Genomic DNA, 20,089 nt, shown 5'->3' with positions numbered 1-20,089 from the left:
TTTTTTCTCATTAAAAAAACATTGTGTCATCACATTAAGACACTTGTCAATAAAAAATATCGGCACATTCCTTACCCACATGATCAATGAATTAATATTTAAAAGCTGGACTATTTTCCTCTTAACATGAAGCCTACTAACAGAAAGAAAATGTATAAAATTAGCCTCAAAAACATTCAAAACTTTCCTATAAGCAATACTTGCTATTACATAAGGGTAAAGCAAATTTGCATCATCATATAGCTTCAACAAAATATGTATCTACATTTCTTAAGTGGCCCATATTTTGTTCAGTGCTTGCCAACACATTACGACATTTCAAATGGGGTAACTTGGTACACAACCAGCCGCAAACATATGCATATGCATTTCCCTTAATTAAATCATTGGGTATGTCTTCACAGTTTTCTGAAAAGGCACAGCTTACAGTTAGTGAGTGTAGATACTTTTGGAAGATTCTGTGTTGGTACAGATCCCTGCTTTAATGTGAGAAAAGGGATAAAAGAAAGAAAAGTATGAAAATGTTGTCGATATTAATGCTTTGAGGAATATTTACGTACAATTATTGTAAAAATGTAACATACCCTTGGCTGTATAATCGAGGATTTCTAAAGTCGCTGGAGTCCCAGTTATGTTTACTTCGACTCATTGTAAATGGTTCCATCAGATATCATGGCAGCAAACTTCTAAGTCAACGTTAATTTTATGTTTACGTTACGTTACGTTTGCATTGCGAATGGGGCTTAAGAGTAAAATATCCCTACTTATTTTTCATAGTTTACTTTCAAAACAAAGAACTCTGTATCTTAATTTGCACCAAGCTCATTACAGTCGTCGGTCAGTAATCAGAATGCACAGTCCTCAAACAGCACAACGATGGACACACGGTTTTAATCCTTTATTTAAACGAGAAATTCCGAATTAAGTCCCATCAAATGCTATTTATAAACACTTGTTCATCATCAGCTGATGCCTATGGACCTACACCAGCGCCGCGTTGTGAAGGTCCATATTAATCAGCACATGTCATCACACAATATTTTTACTATATCGAATGTACACTAAACTGAAACTCTTTCTTATGATTTGAGTATAGTTTTAGCCCGACAGGTTATATTACTAGTCTAGTATGTTGCATCTATGGTTACGTCCAGCTGTTCTTTGCTAGGTACTCCAGTGTAGGCCGTAGGTCGATTGGGATGTCTCGCAACGTTATGTATGTAACACCTTGTTGTCATGCCTCACGGTGGTACCGTGCCGTGCTTGGATGGAAACTATCTTGTTTTACCGGTAAAGTGAGCTATTTTGAACCTTATGAATTATAAAACGACTCCATGGAACTGCCAGAGCTCTTAGACTTGAAATGTGGGGATAACCAAGTATATTCAATCTGAAATTGGAATTAATCCTAGTTCGCCAATCTCATGTCTTCATGTTGGGTGGGAGGGAATGCAGAAGTTTTCATTTTCAATGTTGGGGACTCTTGTTGCCGGTCTCTTTTGAATGTTGATTATTGTGCTTAAGCACATTTAGAGATAGACGCCAGTAAAATACTCTTGAGTTGTGCATTATACATAAATACATTTTTTTACTATAAATGTCGCCATTTGTTGAAACAACAGTGCATGTATTTTCCTTTTACACTTCAGTTTTCTAACACTGATGTTGCGAAACCGGCACTTCACAGTTAAGCAACCCAAAATTGAAAATATATTTGGAATTAAACTACTCGCAAAACACAGTAAAAACGAAAACATTCTCAGACTTTGAAAAGTACAATACAGCATCATCTACAACAGTTGAATATAAACCTGAAATAATTGATTATAAAATTTGACTATTTAGGTGATCCCTTATTACTGTGAATCTTGGTGATAATTTTGGACCTGTACTAAGGTTTGAAATAAATGCTTTTTACTTCTGAGATTGGTCGCTTACTGTTCCGTTTTAATGGCATAGTTTGAAAATTCCATTGAAGTTGTGAAGCATTGGGCATAGTTTATTAGACGAATTAATCCCCTGCAGTTAAGTCTGTATTTGCTTGTTTGTAAAATGTTGGTCAACCGTCGCTGTTTCTGTCTTAGTTTAGATAATGTTTCTCACGTATATAGATACTTCTCCAGTAATTGTTTCGCTAAGGAAGTATATTCTAAACAGAAGTGAAGGTGCACCCGGTATATTTTCTTAGGGTCGGAAGTATGTCATTTTATGACAATCCTGCCAATGTTGAATGTTGTTATGGTAAGTACATGTGACTTTGGAACATCCTTCACATATCTGAATTCTCTGAATTATTTATTATGCATTGTAAGCTGTTTGTGGCTATTTTGTTAGACGAACCTTGCCCTAATTTGTTGCTCGGTTTGGCAGCTTTGGAGAACTGTGCTGTTGTAATGTAAGAGACTAACCAAACTCTTAGTATTCATAATCACTATCACCCTATTTCCATGTAACAATTTGTATACGACTTGAAGGTATTTCAGAGTGATTAGGGCTAGCAATAAGTGAGAGATACTGTAGATACTAGGTTCCCAGGGTTGTTAATAACAAGTGAAACAGCAAGATATGTGAAGGATGTTCTAGAGTCACAAGTACTTATTCAACGTTGGCAGGATTGTAATAAAATCACACACTTCCGAGCCTAATAAAATATTCTGGGTGCACCTTTACTTCCGTTTAGAATAGAATTCTGTAGTGAAAGAATTACTGGAGAAGTATTTATATACTTGAGAAACATTACCTAAACTAAGACAGTAATAGCAAAGCTTGACTAATGTTTTACAAACAAGCAAAGACAGACTTGCTGCAGATGAACATGAACAGAGAATAGATTTGTCTAATAATGTATTTTCCATTTATAGATGCATGTAGGTGGTTGGATATATTTATCTTTTAAACAATATTGTATCATGACAAAATTATCCTTATTACTCCATTTTCTGAATGTTTACACCAGTTTATCTTAAGTATTCCTGTGCCCTACAGTAGTGGTTCTGGCATAATGCTAAATATATTTTCCTCCTATTTTTAGAGAGAACCTTGAGACTCACTTTGAGCAGGAATAGCCAGGCATAATCAATGGAATTTATTCTCATAATTGGAAAATGTTCAAGCATCAAGTTTTGGTCTCAAATCTCTGTAAATAAATCATATTATTTTATTATCCAATCATTTGTACATTTATTGATGTATTCAGATTGATTACATACACACTGTACATCTTTTTCTTCTTGTACTTCCTTACGATGAGGCCTGCTACTGACCACATGTCAATTTCAATTCATCCTTCCTTGTTTTTCCTCTTCAGTCCTTTTCAGTATTCCTTCATCATTGCGCTATGCTTTATTTCTCTCTTCTCGGACCAGTTTGGACTGGGTTTTCTTTTCATTCTTCCTTGGAATCCTTCCATTCTTAAAACTGACTTTTTAAAAATCTCTCGCTGAGCGAGTTGCCCGTGCGGTTAGGGGCGCACAGCTGTGAGCTTGCATTCAGGATACAGTGAGTTTGAACCCTGCTGTTGGTAGTCCTGAAGATTTTTTCTGTGGTTTCCCTTTTTCACACAAGGCAAATGCTGGGGTTGCACCTTAATTAAGGCCACGGCTGCTTCCGACAGCTAGACCTTTCCTATCTCGTCACCATAAGATGTATATGCGTCAGCGCAACGTATGGCCATTTGTAAAAAACAGAAGAAACATTCTTTATATAGTTTCCTCTTCTCTTATTTTATTTCTTTCTGAATCTTTTTCTCCCAAGGGTACTTGAATCTCTCTTTTGTCAATCTGTTATCATCCATTCTGTAGATATATCCAAATAGTGATCTCCTTTTTCTTATTGTTTGTTATATTTTTTATGTTGTGGTATATTTCCTTATTACTTCTTAATTTTCATTGTTCTGTTGTTTTCTTTGGGCCTAAGATTTTTCTCATGATTCTTCTGTCTACTGTAGTACTTCCGGTTTGTCTGAACTAGAGTTCAACACTAGACATTCACTTGCTTAGACCTTCATTATATCCTGTTATGATTTTCAGTGTTTTAGTCTCTAAATGAACTAAGCACCCCTTCAGTTCTCTGTTTGAAACTTACTGAGGCCTCATCTAATTCTACACCTGTTGCTTTGCCATCCTTAGAAATTGAGGCTAATTGAGTTTCTTATTCTCCAAGTTTACCTAGCCTTCTCCATTCGCCACTTGACCCCATCACTGAAGACGGTTTATTCGCACAGCTTCATCAGTCTACTTCATTCCTATCTTAGCCTTTTTCTCTTCATTGTGAGAGTCTTTCCACCACCTGTTTGTACCAGCAGTCCTACTTTTATTTCCATCCTATGAATAAGATATAGTATCCGGCCTTAATTAAGGCTACAACTGCTTCCTTCCCTCTCCATGCCCTTTCCTATCCTATCATTACCATAAGACTTATCTGCGTCGGTGTGACGAAGGCATATTGCAAATTGTAGTAAGGTATAGTGCATCCACCTGCCTTTCACTCCTGTACAGCTACGTTGGCTTGAAAACTGCAATATAACAATTTTGTTCAAGATCACATTTCTTTTTGCATACTTTTGTCTGTATTTTATGTTAATGACTTGTCTCTTCCACTGCTTACAAAAACCTGGAAAAATATATTTAAAGTTACGATTTCACTTGAGAGAAAAGTATTGCTAATCATAAATTATTTATAACTTTAATCTACCAGGGAATTTTTTTTTTCAACCTGTTACTTATTTTTAATTACATTTTTGGAAATGGACTTACAAAATTTTATGGAAGCTGAAGTGTTAAGGCATATTTTGTGTCTTTGAGTAGATTAAGTGGGAAATTTTATCTTTGAATACTGCAGAATTAAAACTGCCTTCTCTACACATTTTCAAATGGTAAGTTACCTCATTGGAACAGCCTGTTACCGTGTGGACATCGTCACCAGTAACTTATTAATGGGACGCAACACTTATTGTCCCCACTATGGCAAACAAGCGAAATTGACAAACTAGGGAAACTGTAGTTGTGAAGTTTTGGTCTAGATTTTATTATTTATATGAAGTCTACTCACTGAAAACGTCTCACATCTGCAGCTTGTTCTATATGGCTAACTCATGTAACCAATCATTAAATATAAAAATTGATATGACATGAGTAATCACAACTTCTTTCAACTCTCCTAATATTTTGCCAGTTTGCAGATTCGTTAGTTTGCTAGAGCGGGGATGTTATGTTCTTTATCAATATTGCAATTGGGCATTTTAGTATGTCTGAATTCTTGGTTGAATGGTGAGCATTCTGGCGTTCTCTTCAGAGGACCCGGGGTTCAGTTCTAGGCTTGGTTGGTAATTTTAACTGTATAAGTTATATGGTTACTTCCTCTGGTTTGGGACTAGATGTTGGTGCTAGTTTTAATACACTTCTTTTCATATACAGTACACTCAGCACTTCACACTATGAACATAGACACGCAGTAGTGAATATTACTCGCACACTTTTTAGTGATAGATGGACACCTTAGTGCTGAATCGGTCAACCTCTGTTATCTTTGAGATTCGTATTGGCAACCTTTGAAACGCAAACTATGAATCGCTTATGCATCGCTGTGCGACATCTGGCGTACACTTTACCACTAGTACTGTTGTTGTTTACGCAGCAAAGCCAAACTATAGAATTCATGCTAGGAACAAGATTCACACCGAGAAATATTATATAATGTGTGTGTGACAGTTGTTGGCTTAAGATAATTAAGGGTTAGGAAATTCATGTCTTATCGATCATATTATCGATTCAATTCAGATTTAATTTCCATTCAGTGTTACCGGAACTGGGAGAGCTCCCTCCTTACTCCTCACCCCTGTACAAAAGTATATCACTAAAAAGTGTGCGAGTAATACATCCTTCCACCTAGGGTAGTGTCGGGATGGGCATCCAGCCTTAAAACTGGGCCAAATTGACATCGAGTACCGACCCCAATCAATTGGGAAAAAGACAAGGAAGAACAAGAAGAAAGACGTTTGAGTATTATTAACAGAATTGGAATTTCAGTTGTCTGTTTATTGAGTATGCTGACTTTAATTTATGGAATCAAGTGTTGCTGGTAGCATGCAGAGCTGTATCAAACTAGTCTATGGGCTGATGACTCAAATAACATACTGTATGATCATATTTAAGAAAATATAAATGTATCTGTATGCACATATTTTGACTTTTTAATTCATATACATGTACATATTCTGATCACTTTTTTATATACAGGCTATGGTAAGCCACAGCACTGTTAGGCTGTTTGGTTAGTAAGGTTAATATAAAAACTGGTCATAATAGAATTATGTGGTTGAAAAACTAACTTTGTAATAATTTTGGAAAAGTACTGTATATAGTGAAGATCGAAGAATCACTTCTAGGATGTTAGATGTTCATTTCTACTGGTTGTTCTTAAATGCATACTTACAATGGCTCAAAAAAAAGTATTTGTCTATCGAGATATGCTACATGTGAGGACGAGTAATCGAAGGGAATGATGATAAAAATTAACATAACCTAGAATCCTTGATTATTTATCATCTTGTTTAACATGTGCATTGTAAGAAAAACATAATTCTTCCACGTCCATATAACTAAAGAGCCATAACTTAAAACAATCATTTTCACTTGCCACCAAAAAAGTATTGGTCTGAATTTACATAACGCAGTTTTTTGATCCTTTGTGAACGTTTCAGTACTTGGAAGGTCCTCCTTTCCTCTTTATTATCTCAGCTAACTTATTTGGCATCGATCGTACCAAGGTTTTCGTAGTTTCCTTTGGTATGTTATTCCATTCGGTGAGTAAGGCTTCTTTCAGGTCAGCTTTGTTTGATATTGCATGTTTTCTTACGTTTTGCTCCAAATACTGCCACAAATTCTCGATGGGATTGTTGTCGGGAGATTGTGGTTGAGTTTCCATCCAACACGGTGTATTATATAACAGCCATAGCTTCATGTTCAGGACTGTGTGTTTGGGGTCATTATCTTGTGTAAACGTATACTTTGTTGAGAGTCCCCACACCATCATGGAACCACCTCCATATTTCACAGTAGCTATCATGTTCTTCTCTTCAAGTTCAGAATTCGTCTTCCTCCACACAGTCACTCGTCTGTCTTACCTGAAGAGGGTAAATTTACTCTCATCGGTAAAACCGGCTGTCTTTCAGTCCTCGTAGCTATCATTTCTGTTCTCGTTAGCGTACGAAAGTCCCTTTTTACTGTTACCGGTAGCCTTACTGTTGTACGGCTTTCTACGGGCTGTTCTGCCCACATATCCTCTTTCTCGTAGCACATTCCGGATGGTTTCAGATGACACTTGTACTCTACATCTTGTAACGCAACTGCTATCTTTGGTGCACTTAGCTGAGGATTTTGGGTCACTTTACGCACAATTTACCGTTTGTTTTTTACTGATAACTTTGAGGGGCGGCCACTTCTTGGTCTATTTTCTATTGTCTTTGTTCTTTTGTACCTGTACACAATATCTTTAAGAGTTGTAACAGCTCTACCAATAATTTCACTTATGTCCTTGAAAGATTTATTTTTTTTGAAATAGTTGCACTACAATCCTCCTTTCTTTCATGGTTGTTTCTTTCATTTTCTTTCCCGTTGCTAGTTGAACACTGAACCAATGCTGAATATTACCTTCCAACGTGTCAAAACAGACACAATGACGACTTGCGGCAGACAGCACGATGATATCGTTTACTGGACCAATGCTGTTTGGCATGTAATAACGCACACCGTTGTATTATTGGTCCATTTGCAAACGGCGAGAATCTCCTTGGCTCCATATTCAACCTGCTGATGTACTTGACTGTCCTACATATCTAAATACGTGTAATTCCATTATATGCACCATTATTTGTACTATACTGTTCCGTTCATACCACGGCTATGGGGAGACCAATACTTTTTTGAGCCACTGTTGTGTGTTTATCAGTTTTTAGAAGAATACTTAATAGGCCTATACCTGAATGTTGCAGATTCCAGTGTCTGTCAACTTTTAGAATGTAGGCCTACTCAGTTGTAGCCATTGATTTTGATGATGATGATGATGATGATGATGATGATGATGCTTGTTGTTTAAAGGGGCCTAATATCTAGGTCATCGGCCTCTGTTGTTCTTGAATATCATTTTTTAATTTATGGTAAGCTAATGTACTTTAACACTGTGTAGGCTAAATAAAGTGACTTAGAAGTAAAACTAATGCAAAGGTTGTGACTTAGGTGTGTCTCATACTTTGGACTCATCATCCTTACAAGATTGATCTGGTTTTGAATTATTACCACAATAGTAATGTTTTGGAGTGGTTTCTGATTCCCAAGACAGTCTTGAGATTAGAACTCAACAGTCAAAGCACGGCAATGGAGAGAATGTGTCCTTCACTCTGAATTTACAACAAAGGGGTTTGGCCAACATTTTGATGACTAAATTCAGATGTGTGCGTCTTTTGTCTGTCTATGGACCACACTTGACAGTCGTTATGCTTTGCCATCCCAGCCTTCACTTTCTGCTAGTCTCTTATCATTCTTTTTTTGTACTTCTCTTTCTTCTATCATTCTGTGTTGGATAAATTTTTTTTTTATTTTCTCCTTCCCTGTCTGCTGAACTCCTTGCTTCTTAATCTTGCGTCTTAATCTGTCTCTGTGATCTGTCTTCTTCTTTCACTCCAATCTTGACCAAGTCAGTTTTCACTTAACAAAAACCATTTTGACTCTTAATTCTTATTGTCTGAAGAACTCCTTAAGATTCGTTTAATGAGCAGGTTCCTGTCCATCCTCATTAAGTGTGCATAGAACTGTGTGCTATTCTCTTCCTCACCAGTTTAACCACCACTTCTGGCATTTTAAAATATCTTTTTTTGTTCTGAGTTTCCTCTTCCCATTTTTCAGCTTTGGGATCAGGATTTACCTGAACATCGTTCTGTCTTCCAGTCCACTTTTCTCCATGTGTATGGGCACTTGGATTTCATGTCTGTTTCCAAATATCTTAATTTAGCCCCATCTTGTTTTTGGTATCTGTCAATTGATAGGCTAGTTCCATTTTTCTTACTGCTCTTGAATATTATCTTGTTCTGATGTGTTCTGTCATATTTTTCCTCCCAAGTGCTTGAAGCTCTGTAGACCGAGCTCGATAGCTGCAATCGCTTAAGTGCGGCCAGTATCCAGTAATCGGGAGATTGTGGGTTCAAGCCCCACCGTCGGCAGCCCTGAAGATGGTTTTCCGTGGCTTCCCATTTTCATACCAGGCAAATGCTGGTCTGTACCTTAAGGCCACGTCCGCTTCCTTCCACTTCCTAGGCCTTTCCTATCCCATCGTCGCCAAAAGACCTATCTGTGTCGGTGCGACGTAAAACAAATATAGAGAGAAAAAAAAAAGCTCTGTAGTCTTCATCCTTCTTTCAACTACCGTTGGCTACACAGTTTAGGTCACTTAGCTGTGAGCTTGCATTTTCACACCAGGAAAATGCTGGGACTATACCTTAATTAAGGTTGCAGTTGCTTTCCTCACAGTCCTACCCCGGGCCTGTACCAACATCGCCATAGGACCTGTCTGTGTCAGTGCAACATAAAAAAAATAGCAGAAAGAAACCTTCTTTCAACTTCAGACAGTTGAGGACTTTTCAGGTGCTAATCCATAATTGTGCCTTCTCATAAGAGACTTGTAGCTTAGTCTTTCTTGCCCTCTCCTGGAGTTCCTCACTGTTGCTACTTCGTTATTATCACCGTTATCTGCATAAGCCGAGCAGTCTATTCTTCTGCTCTCCTTTCCTCGACCCAGCAACCTTATCCATAATTCCCTTCCATTCTCTAATCACTTTTTCCAGGACACAGTGTGAGTGTTTATATCCACACTCTAGATGCAGAAGCAAAAACCTCTACAGCGAAGTTTTAAAGCCCACTACAGAGTCTGTTAATCTCCTTTCTTCTATAAACTGCCATCTCAAGAAGTGAGAGTTACCTAATCTTAGCCCCTGTAATCATTGGTTCCCTCTATACACCAGTGTCCAAAATTAAAGCAACAAACTGAAATTCGTTCTCCCCATGTCCGTTTGACCACATAATATGATCAGGTGATAGTAACATGTAAACAAATGACACTAAACCCGTTTCTGCCTGGTGGATGGCATGCTTGTCTTTGTGCAACCCTGAAAGCAATGGTGTCAGTGTCCCTATCAGCTAGCGTACGTAGTGTGTACTGCAGCATTTGGCTATGGTATAAAGAAGACTGCTGATGGCTCCCTGCAGTGAAGGATGAATAGAACCTGGACATTCGCGAGCTGAAATGGGCAGTTGGCTTAATGTACATCGGTCTGTCGTTTCTTGGATGTGGGACCAGTGTTTAGAATCTGAAAATGTGTCCCAAAGACCAGGATAAGGACGACTGAGAGTGGCATACGAAAGAGAGGACGATTATTTGGCCATAAGGGTGAGACAGTACAACCATACAACTGCATGGCAGCTAGCATCTGACCCCACAGCAGCCACTGCAATAGTTGTATGGATATAGACAATGTACAGAAGATTTAAGCAGAAATGCATTTGCTGTCTGTGTCTGGCTGTGTGTGTGTGTGCACCCCTGACATGTTTGCACAGAAAACATCTAGATTAGGGAAAACGTGTCACCTGGATTGCCGAACAGTGGGCCATTGTTCTGTTTACAGATAAGTCCCGATTGGGTCTCCAAAATTATTCTGGAGGGATTTGTATCTGGTGAGAACCTGGGACACTCTTTTGGCCCTGAAACATTGTGGAGAGGGACCAGTAGATTAATAATTGTGTGGGGAGGCATTATGATAACCACTCAAGGTCCTCTCCATGAAGTTGTGTGAGTAAGGTGGGAAGGTTTGATGGCTATCAAGTATTGTGCCAACTAGATCTGGACACCTCATTTTCATTTGTTTGTGGTTGTTGTGGCCACAGATTTCATACTAATGAATGATAATACACACCCTCATAGAATGCAGCTGGTTGATGTCTTCCTCCAAACTGAAGATACTGCTTGCATGGATTGACGTGCTTGCTTTCCCAACACTAACCGATAGAGCACGTGTGAGATGCTCTCGAGAAGTGAATTGCTTCATGTCTTACTCCACCAAGAACTCTTAAGGAGTTACAAGTTGCTGTACAGAAAGAACGGGCATTAGTACAGCAAAATGAGATTGATGACATCGTTCACTGCATGCCACGTCCTTGTCAGGCCTGTGTTACTGCCAGATGTGATCACACACCCTATTGAGGTGTAACCCATGTTCTGGCATTTGTGATAACGGATAAATTTTGCAGCAAAGCAGACTGTGGTGGTTTGTGGCTGTTATTTAATCAACAACAAACCAGCAAACCATTAGTATTCGTACTTCATATTTGACTATATCTGATACTATTTTGTGATTAAAAACATCAGAGGAGGAAAGAATTTCAGTTCGTTGAATTAATTTTGGAGACTGGTATCCTGCTTTTCTCACTTTCCAATGTATCCTTGTCTTATTTCCTGAACAGCTAAAATCATGATATCCCATTCTTCCATTGCTTTTGGTCTTTAAATTTCCCAAATTTAAGAAAATAGTTCAGTTCATTGCCCCCAACCAGTATCATAATTTCGTCTTGTGTTTAGGGTTTTAAGGGGATTCCACCTTCCTCTTGTGTTGTGCTGCAGGCTGTCCAGAACCCTCTGGTTTGTACACGTTAATGGCTATGGTGGTTTAGTTCTCCTTTGAGGTACCACCTGTTATGAACTATACATATTAAAAGAGTTTACTAAAAACAGGAAAATCCGTCCGTCCGTTCTACTGGACTGATTTGCTTCATTTTTCTTTTACTCTCTCTGGAATTACCTGCTTGTGAATCATGAGACAACAATAGGTCTCTAATTTCAGCCAACTTTGAGTAATCATAAAATCAAATCATTAAATGATCACTCCAATAATTGCAGGTGAAGGCTTACCCTACCCACAATACATTCTGTACTTAGCAGGTCCCTAAGCGACTAGCTCTTTCATTAATATTCTGACGTATGTGATTTTCATCCTTAGTAATGTCATTGCATGCAGCCATGTTTGATTACTACCTGTCAAGCCAGACAGTATATACTTCCATGACGGCTGCACTTTCCTAAAAACTTATATGCTGCTAATAGAAAACATCAACGTTCGCACAGACGGAAAGGCATCAAATTGACTAGCCTTCTGTATGACCATTACCAGAAATAAAGTGCAGGGACAACCTCTTGAAAAAGTGGGTGTCTGATTACCCTAACCAGTGTCCAGTCCACGAACCTACTAAGCTGGCGTAGCAGGGGGAGAGGTGATACTCTCACGTGACGCGTCCCAGGTGGCGGATAGGGGGGTCCTAACCGGATTGCCGGCGGACTTGAGAGAAATAAAATACCTCTCGTGGACCATACACACTACCCCCTGCGGGTGGGGGACGCACATGTAGAACACACCCGCGATATGCCCTGCCTGTCGTAAGAGGCAACTAAAAGGGGTAACCAAGGGATGATCAAATTAGAACCATGAGACTACTTGTAATTAGTACCATCACGCAGGGAACACCATAGGTCGCATTTACTTGCGCGTAGTACCACTATGTTAGGTACGCAATAGGTTTGTGATTAGTAGCGACAGTGTGTGAATCAGGATGAGGGTCTTACAGTACCTGTGATTTGTAACCCTATGTGAGCAACACCATGGTTCTGCCTTGCCTATGCTTAGTTCCAACTATGTGAGGAATACCACGAGATAGTTCGGTCCCTGTGGTTAGTCCAGTTATGTGAGGAACGCCATAGGTTTGTGTTGCCTGTAAATAGCGCCGCAATGTGCGAAACACCATAGGTCTGTGTTACATGTGCGCATTACACTACCTGTGAATAGTACCATAATGTGTGGAGTACCGTGAGTCTACGCTATTTTTGATTAGTACCATCAAATGACAAATAGCATGGTTCTACTTTCCCAGCGATAAGAACCATTATGACGGGCCGATAACCTGGATTTTGTCCCGTTTCAACTACAAGCATAATCGATTCAGCAACGTGCTATAAAAGCAGTCCCTGGTCAGTAATAATGTTGTTTTGTGCCAGCTTCTGTGCATGTGAGGCACTGTGGGTCGGTTCCACTGATCGTTTTAAATTTGTATTCATTCATCCATCCATTCATTCTTCGTCCTCACGCTTTGAATTGTGGTCGGTGGAGTATTTTGGACTTTTAATTCGTCATAACATTTCGTCTCATTTCGTATCATTAGGGGCCGATGACCCCGATGTTAGGCCCCTTTAAACACCAGGCATCATCATAATCATCAGTGTCCAGTCACGGCCAATTGTATGTTGAATTATTTAGGGCATGATCGTTTGAAAATTGTAAGATCCCAATACGCCTGAATGGTCGAAGCACAGTGGATACTTTACGGAAAGAAGTGTTACAAACTACATTACGAATGAATCAGTATTAAATGTTCATAAAAGTATTGGAAAGGGGAGATATGTCTAAGACAGGCATATCAAGACGAATTATCTGACCTATTTATAACGAATGCTGCAGAGCAGCCCGTGTCCACTAGTTACGTATTAAAATGTTGAGTTTTATCAGCAATCCATACTGTTAACTCGAGTTGCAAGATGTATAGGTGTTCCTTACATTTAATGAGAATTGATATTAACTCGAAGATTTCGGAAATTTTGTCATCCTGCCAAAGGCACTTTTGCAGGTGCGAGAGGTAATGAGAACATTTTTTATTTGCAGTTCAGAAGAATGGGTACAACTGATTGATTCTGTCTTACATGCCATATGTTTGATAAATGTTGTTCTTACAGTGTGTATGGTTGAAAAATGTCTGAAAACCTACACTTTTGTGATTGGAGTTATGTGTACAGTTGAGGACCTGGAAGGAAGCATATATGGCATATGAGAAAGCCATCCGGCTGTAATTGGAATGGAAAACTTTTTCACGGTGGTGATGAGGGGATTCAAACCCACCTGTTTCAAAGAGTATGTGGCCCCATTACCAGTACTTCATTCCATTACGCTGTCCAAGTTAGCCCAAGGAAAACATAATTCATGGGTTTAAAACAGGGTTTTTAAACCAGGTTAATTTCAGATATTTAGCTTAAGTTAATTTAAACCATTTGTGTAATGAACTATATATGTACTCAGCATGGCCTAAGAAGCTGAAAGTCTGTTTCAAATGGACTTTGTTCTGGAGGGATGTTGCATTGTAACAGATTTTTTACGCTTCGTTGAAATGGAAGTATGAACTACCTTCAATACTGCATTGGCAGTCTAAGTTATGGTCAGACTGAAATGCCGTCAAGTCCCGTACAGCGCAAGTGTGAAAGTTCAGAGCAGGTCCAGTTAATAGAAAAAAAAAGCATTGCATTCATCTGGTATGGCTTATGTTGATCACTTGGGAGTCAAATTATATTTTTATACACAATTCCTGCAGGTCCAGTTTAATATTAGGCAAATTTGGAAGAAGAGACATGGCTATTTATTTTACAGTATTAAAACTTTGAAAGTACGGTCAATCCTTACAGAATTTTATATTGTCAGTCGGTTAGCAACACTCATTGCGATATTTTTACATCTTGTGGAACTTTCAGATTCACTTGTTGGTATGCAGTTCTGGGTTCCTTGGACAGGTTCCAGAGAAAAATTACGTCTCTATTCTGCTACCCTTCAGATTTAAGTTTGAACATTGAACATAATCCTTTGTTTTTTCCCTTCGGGCATCAGTGCAGCTTGCTTTCCTTTGAATGCCCTTAAATATCGTCTGTATGCATGCTATGGCTTGTATGTAAACATTATTTCATAGATGATGTATTTCCAGAGGTAACACTTATAACATGAAACAATAAATAAATTACCGGCGAGTTGGCCATACGTTCAGGGGCGCACAGCTGTGAGCTTGCATCCGGGAGATAGTAGTGGGTTCGAATCCCACTGTTGGCAGCCTGAATACGGTTTTCCATGGTTTCCCATTTTCATACTGGGGATGTACCTTATTTAAGGCCACGGCCACTTCCCACTTCTAGGCCTTTCTTATCCAATCGTGGCCATAAGACCTATCTGTGTTGGTGCGACGTAAAGCCAGTTGTAAAAAAAAAAAGCTAGATATTTCCACTCTACAGAGGAATAGTTATGTTATATTCAAGGTAAAATGTGTCCACCATTTTCCTGGAAATTCATGAGAAATCTAAGCTTAAAGGTGGTTGGACAAAGACAGACGTTGGACCTGAACTGTATTTTTGCAGTGCTGGACTGAGTCCAACAGGGGGACCCCAAAGGGTTAAGCTTATGCTGTATTTAAATAATAATTTGGGCCGATGACCTAGATGTTAGGCCCCTTTAAATAACAAACATCTTAATTTAAAAACTCGTTCTGTTTAACGTGTGAAACTGAAACAGCTGCAGATTACTTCTGTTTTATAAATATTTAAAATAATAATGAAGAAAACCACATTATCTTTAGCATAATAAAATCAAACAGAAAAGTAAATAATGATCTCTTCTGTTTCGTTAGTCTAATAATTAGCTTTCACCTGTGGCTTCCTGCACGTTTTTGTGAGGAACAGTGGAGATATAAAAATGTGTGCAGAAGTTTTTGAGAAACTGTGCAACATGGCAGACACACACTCTACAGGGAGAGAGACCTTCAATGGTTACAGTGTATTTGCGATGTTTCTGTATACGGCTGGTCTGAGTGGTTCAAATGATAGAAGCACTTTCCGTTCGGTATTTGGTAGGTTCAGTCCTGACTTAGTCCAGTGAGGTACACAAATACACCAGATCTCCTATGAGACAAAACCATAAATTAGTTGTTATGGGGACGTACAATCAGTAACATTATTGTTATTATACCCTGTACATTCCAAGTTGCATTACTTGCGTTCATTAAAATATATAGGATATTTGAACTACCGGATCTGGGTAAGCCAACATATACGTGATCATGAGAGAAACATCATTGCCTTAAATTCAAACCCACATGTTAGAATGATTGTCCCTGATCTTTATTAATTGTTGTGTCAGGAAAATTTCACCTGAAATTCCAAACTTTTGAAAGGAATAGGTAATTGTGTCATCATCATGGGAGTCAGAGGTGTGTGTGCGCCAGCTCCTGGCCCAGTTAATAAAGTGGTTCCAGTGAGACTGTTATCAGTTCTTTGACCTGTAATCTTGTGCCATTGCACAGATTTGGTTAATTCAGGATGTCCAACAATGTAATTGAGATACAACTTAACAGTGTGACATCAGTGCTCCACGCAAATAATATGTGAAATTTACCTGCATGAGCCGAGGTGGCGGAGAGCATGTAGGATGTTATTTTCTTGAAGATTTCTTAATGGATACTACTGATCAAATGTATAGATTGGAAAATATACTATGGATTGTTACTCAGTTTTCTTGCTTACTGCTTGGTTCATTTTCATAAGATTTTAAAACATTTGAATTACATTGGCCCGTACACTTTGCTGTTTGATGATCTATAAAAACAGTTACTGTAAAAGCGCTTATTGTGTGTTATCTAATGGAGATAAACATGTACTTTTTGTAGATTTTGTTACATACATGCATACTTACTGTGCCCTACAGCAAACTGATCGCTATCAAGCTGACGCTGAGAACCAACGAGATGTGGTATAGTGGGAAAACATACCCACCATACGGTGTGTAAACCCTGGCACATAGCTTACCTGAACTCCGGAATTCCTCTTCTGCAGTTTGAGTTAGCTCAGCCGTTGTAAAAACACATGGGTGAAATAGGGCATTGAAGAAATAAATAGAAGAGGAAAGGATAGTTCAGGTTAAAACTACCTCAAACTAATTTTTAAATAAAATATCGGTGAGTTGCCACAAATTCAAAATCAAATAAAATTTATTACAAAATGAGAGATGTGATCTCACATATTTAAATTGGTGAAAAATTTGCATTAGTTCAATTTTATATCAAATCAATTAGAAAGCCAAGAAGTGGCAACCCCACTCGTTTCCCAAGTTTTTGAGGGGAAAATCCTATATATTCATACTCTGATCCGTTTGCTGTATGTTTCCCATATTTTGACGAGGTGCAGACATCTTCTAACACAGTCAAGTCTCTACCTCAACATAAGAAAAGATAGATCAGAGAAGGATTGCTTTGCGCATATTACACTAATAAATCCCTATAATTAAACATCTTTACGCTACACTGCAGGACACACACGAACTTAACACTAGAAATGCAACACACGCCGCATGTCAGAGACATGAACCAATGACTCCTCGGGAAGACATGCGATATCTCAAATTACATTAAAATGCAAAAACAATCAATTGACGAAGCGCAGAATACAGTAGTATGGGACCTCCTCCTTCCTGTAATAAAAGGTACAACAAAAACTGTGTGTATATTTCACTTTTAAAGCATGTTGAAATCAGGTTAAACTTCGTCTTGGAGACAATGACCTCTTTGTCAGCTCAGTCAAGGAGAGAGCTACCCCCAAACAAATGATCTCAGAAAACTTCTCCTTTTTGCAAGACCAGGGAGCCTGCAGCGGTCGCTGAGCACCATCATGTGATTTATGACCCAGCAAGGGAGTAGTGAAGGAGGTAACAGCGAGACCTCATTCATAAACACAGGCCCTAGTAAAAGGGACTTAATTACTATGCCCTTTCATTAACATCACAGACGTGAAACTATCACATGTATTCTTATTACACGTGGTGCGAATCCCAGCACACCAGTTGATTCATAAAGAGAGCTTGACTCAGAGCATCCATACCCTTATTACCCGTACCTTTTCCTGCACACACATAATTTCTTTAACACAGCTTACTATCAGCAATTCCATATCATATCAACGCTTCTATTTGCGTTACTCACGCACTTTAGGGCTCTGTTACCTCTTATCATCCCTGGGCTTATTAACCAGATACCTCTCGCCTGTGATTTACTTTCTGCGTGAATGCATGGCTGCTCGATTCCCGTGTATGGTCCGAAGATGCATTAAAGGAAATATTGCGAGGATCTTGCAGCTGACAACCAAAGGAAACTTATGTCTAAACATGCCTCATGCATTTCCAACTAGGCCCTAAGACACAAGGTCTACCTATAAACATTTTTAGTTTGCGCAAGTCCTTCAATTCATGATCTAATAAAATCCCGTCTTCAAATCAATTATAATGTCCCACAAAATAAGACGCAAACAATACCGTAATTGAAGAATATAACAAGCAAACACTAATCATGCATGATTTGTCCTGAGTATAACTTATTTACAGGTGCCTGACGGGCATCAAAGGATATTTATATATTCATCTGACGGGCGTTAAATTCTATTTACAAATTTGTGAAGCTACCCAATTCTGGCCCATGCTTATACATTAGAATTTGTCTGAGCTTCACCTGTGGTTACCCTTAGCGGCTCTCCATGGCGGACATCAACTTAGTAGCCCATGTTACTACTGGTAGCAGAAAGCAGCGGTCCTGAGGTCATTCTCAGCGACATCACCAAGGTCTTCATTCTTCGCTGGAACATCATACTGATGACTGGATTGACCGTACTGACCAACCATGCTCAAAACTCGATTATCGTCTCCTAGCTGCTTCTGGATGTCTTGATTGGACGTGATGACCACCACCAGCCAGTCCTGGATTGTTGTCTCCCTGCTGCGAAGGATGTCCACGTTGACTTGCACGTTCCACAGGCACACACGCCGTGATGAATTAGCACTGGCGGGCGAATTCTTGATGTTAGACAACTGTAAAGAAATTGAGCATTATTATATATAACTAGTTAAATGCCTATGTCCTTATCTTGCCTTCTAACGCAGTCTTTGTAGCTACCTTGCCTACCATTTGAACTAATATTTGTTAAACAATGGACATGAATTTCACATACAAATAAACTTGTAGTTTGACATAGATTATTCTAAAGCAATTGAAGTAGTACTGTCACTCCCAGCCTACACTGATTTAGAATAAGTTAGCGTCAGGCTACTGTATATTCAGCTCTTCATAGAGTAATAGTGGTAAAGAAATGTTTCTAACTAAAATCATTTAAATCAATTCACTGTTCAAAATTCAGATCTACGTTTACAAGATTGCTACTCGGACAAAGAAGTCTCTTTAACTGCAAATCATTACGATGAATGCTTTCTTCTATTGACGAGCTTCTGGCACACGAGGTACTCCTCACAGGCAGTGCTGCATACAGAAAAGGATCTCCGTGTCCCAAGCGTGCAGTATTTATTGAAGTAATTTACCCATGCCACGCGAGTTTTTCCCTGCGCGGGCCACATGAGCTCATCTCCCGGAATGGAATTTTTCTCATGGTACTTGAGACAAATACCCATTAATTCACAGAGATTATGAATATCTTCATGCCACATATCAAATTGCTCAGAAAATTGCCCTCGTTCCTTCTATCACTTTATAATCTCTATATTCCTTCCGTGGATAGAGATATCAGTCGAGTATTATTTCCCTCCGGCCTGAAGTGAAGTAGTTGGCGTGGCTTCATCTCCTCTTTGTTCAGGCTGTGAACTACACCCTAATACCAACACTATGATGCCTTGAAAAACGCACAATGTTATGTTGCACAATAATATTTCCTATTATACTGTAATGGTTATAGCATCCGCCATGGAAACTTGCTATGGGCCCGGCTCGTCACCGTATTCGGCCCACCCCCTTACTTCAACCGCGCCAATCACGAGCAGCACTTAAGTGCTAGGCCAGCCCCACTCGCTTCCGCCCGCAGTTCCGTAGCAGAGGAGTATGGAAATGACTCCACGATTGATCTGGAGTCTTCCATCTCGGGAGGTTCCGGATCCATCGAGCATCCGGATTATTCTAGAAGGGCCAGCGCAGGTATATAAGAGAGGAATAACCTACCTGCAGTCAGTGAGAGTGAGTGAGTGAGTGAGTGTGAGCGAGATTGAGTTCGCTGGTGTGAGTTAGCAAAGAGCGCAGTCAGTGATAGCCTGGGCTGAGATGTCAGCCTGATGGAGTATCTGCTTTTTGGAGCCGAGGACTAATTTCTGTTTCCCTGATGTGTGTGTGAGCCCCTTGAGGCCGGCTGCTTGAGAAGAACCTTGGGT

General features: G+C 39.2%; 1 protein-coding gene across 2 annotated transcripts in view; it reads left to right on the top strand.

The window, feature by feature from the left end:
- The first annotated feature begins 1,178 nt into the window (after positions 1 to 1,178).
- The window catches only part of LOC136863178 (general transcription factor IIH subunit 1), a 506,000-nt gene continuing 487,089 nt past the window's right edge, over positions 1,179 to 20,089 (top strand). For both annotated transcript variants that reach the window (XR_010859163.2, XM_067139528.2), the window contains exon 1: positions 1,179 to 1,290. The gene's annotated coding sequence lies outside the window, so the exon portion shown is untranslated. The remainder of the gene's footprint in view (positions 1,291 to 20,089) is intronic.

This window comes from Anabrus simplex, chromosome 2, assembly GCF_040414725.1.
Source record: "Anabrus simplex isolate iqAnaSimp1 chromosome 2, ASM4041472v1, whole genome shotgun sequence".
NCBI classification, from domain to species: domain Eukaryota; kingdom Metazoa; phylum Arthropoda; class Insecta; order Orthoptera; family Tettigoniidae; genus Anabrus; species Anabrus simplex.
This window is presented reverse-complemented; position numbering and strand designations above follow the sequence as displayed.